The sequence below is a fragment of the Pediculus humanus genome, genomic scaffold, assembly GCF_000006295.1.
Source record: "Pediculus humanus corporis 1103172108253 genomic scaffold, whole genome shotgun sequence".
Taxonomy (NCBI): domain Eukaryota; kingdom Metazoa; phylum Arthropoda; class Insecta; order Psocodea; family Pediculidae; genus Pediculus; species Pediculus humanus.
This window is the reverse complement of record NW_002987822.1, coordinates 326,609-329,322: the sequence shown is the minus strand read 5'-3', so window position 1 is coordinate 329,322 and position 2,714 is coordinate 326,609.

Below are 2,714 nucleotides of genomic sequence, written 5' to 3'. Positions count from 1 at the left end.
ATTTCCCATTGAATGATTCCTTCTTCTTCTTCTTCATCTTCTTCTTCCTCCTCCTTCTACTCCTCTTTTCGCGTTATTTGAATTCCATTTCAAATATTTTTTCTGTTTCAAATTATATATTTTTTTTTTTACTTTTATCTACCACAGGCAACAACCTTTTCCCAGTCTCTCTCTCTCTCTTTAAAAAAAAAAAAAAACAATTTTTGATCGTTAACGACTTCTTTACGAATAATAATTATTATTATTATTAAAAAACAAAACGTGGTAAAATTCTAGTGCTGTCGTTTTTTTTAAATCCGTAACAAAAAAAATTTTATGATTTTTTTTTTTTAAGGAAAACGTAAAAACTTTAAATTTTTTTTTTGAGGGAGAAGAGAAGGTGGGAGGTAGGGGAAGAGAGAAAGAAAAAAGGAAAAGTCTTATGACATCATCTGTTGGAATAAATAAAATTTAGTGTATGTGTGTGTATATATATTTTTTAGACAAAGACAAAAAACAGAATATTATGAAAAAAGAAAAGAAAAAGCAACAAATTTGTTTAAAAACGTGTGCAATATTTAATAACTCTCAGCATATTTTATATTTTTAGGTTCCCTTTCTCACCCTTTCTCCCCCCCGCTCTTCCCCTCACACCCCTACCCCTCCCTCTCCTCCTCGCCGTTTTTTATCCCCCTATCACGAATAACAAAAGCAATATATTACCAAGTTTTTTTACTTTTTCTTCTACTTCTACTTCTTGTTCTTCCTTTTTTTTTTGTCTCGTGTGTGTGTGTGTGTATGTGTGTGTGCGTGCGTGTGCATATGAGTAAAATAAAAAGGAAACAAGGAATAAAATGTCTAAAATATGAAGTGTTAAAGTGGAGGAAGAAGAAGTAAAAAAAAAAAAAAAAACGTGGCAGGCAAGCAGTTGAAATTTTTTTTCTCTCTTTTCCCTCTCCCTCGTTTTTAATGAAAAAAAAAAAAAAGGATGGAAGAGAAAAAAAAAGAAGGAAAAAAATGCATGAAAACAAAATCCAGCTTTCATGAAAAATTTAACATAAATTTAAAAAAGAGAGAGAGAGAGAGAGAGAGAAAGAGAGAGGAGAAAGAAATTTATTTATAACTTCTTCGAGTATTTTTTTTTTTTTTAATGTATTTATTTTATTTTTATTTTGCTGTAGGAAAAAAAAATTTTTTTTTCTCACACCATCCAGACTGTTGCGATAAAAAATAATTAAAGTGTTAAATAAAAAATTTTAAAGGGAGAAGAGGGGGGAAGAGGGGCGTAATAAAATATCGACGAGATTTTATAGCGAGAGGGGAGAGAGAGAGAGAGAGAGAAACGAACCCGCAGCACGTTGCTGTCGTAATATCGAGTACCGAATATTTAAAATCGTAGAAAAATCATAACCGGAAGTTAAACCCTACAAAAAAAAAAAAACGTGGAAAAAGAAAAGGAAATTTTTTTTTTTTTTTTTATAATTAAAAAAAAGAAAATGGCGGATGAAATAATTCTTTAAAAAAAAAAAAAAGACCCACAAATGACGGCAAAAATAAAAGGTGGGAGGAGTGGCGAAGGATGGAGAGGGGAGGGGAGGTGTCGGGGAAAAGGGGAGAAGGAAAAAAAAAATTTCCGTTTTAGTTTTTTTGATTAGTCTCGGTGACCTTTTTCTTAAACGTAAATTTTTCCTTTGGGAAATGCGGTGACTTTTTAATTTCTATTATCTAGACTTTACCAAATAATACGACCTATATAAATGACATTATAGTTTTTTTCCTTTTTTTTCTAGAACCACGTTTCCTCCTCCTTTCTCATTCTTTTATATATATTTTTTTTTTGTTTCGAAAAGTCATCGATCATTCTATTGCCACGAAATAATTTTATTAATGATAATAATAATAATAATTTAAATTAACGTATATAAACGAAAGAGGAGGGGGGAGGCGGAGGGGAGGGGCGGAGGAATGGGAAAGGGAAAGGATAAAATTATTAGCTTTTACTTAACAAAGTAATTGCGTGAATGTGCGTGCGTACGTGCGTTCGTTCGTGCGTTCGTGCGAGAGTTCAGAGTTCGGGTGAAAAATTTTTTTTTTTTGCTTTTATTTAACCGGGAATCTGAACGGGAGCAAAAATAAAATTTCTTATCAGAGCATATAATTTATTATTATTATTCGGGGTTTTTGAAGATTCACGCTCGGGGGCAACATGGCTGACCCGAAAAATTAATATTTCGTTCGCGTGAGATAAATTTTAGGTATTATTTACTGTAAAATTTGGCATTAATGGAACGTTTAAAATTTTTAATCAACCTTAATAACCTTCTCGACCCCCCTCCTTTCCTCCCCCGCCCGCCCGCCCTTATTATTCATTTTCAAAAATCTCCGCCCACGATATCCGACTTTGTTTCTTCTTTTTTTTTTTATTTTTATAGTATATAATAAATTTATATTCGATTCGTTACCTTTTTTTTTCTAAACGAAACAAACGTGACTTTATTATCATTATTATTATTATTATTATTATAAGTTTTAATGCAATGTTCACGATATGAAAATTGTGTATATCTTGGCCGCATTATTCCTATTTTACTCTCTCTTTCACTCTCTCTCTCTCTCTTTTAACCCCCCTCTGAAACTCTTTTATGGTTTATAAGTTCGTAAATCATAGGAGACGACGTTACACCCGGCGTTACACACACCGAATACCACCGCCTCCTCCTCCTTCTTCTTCTTCT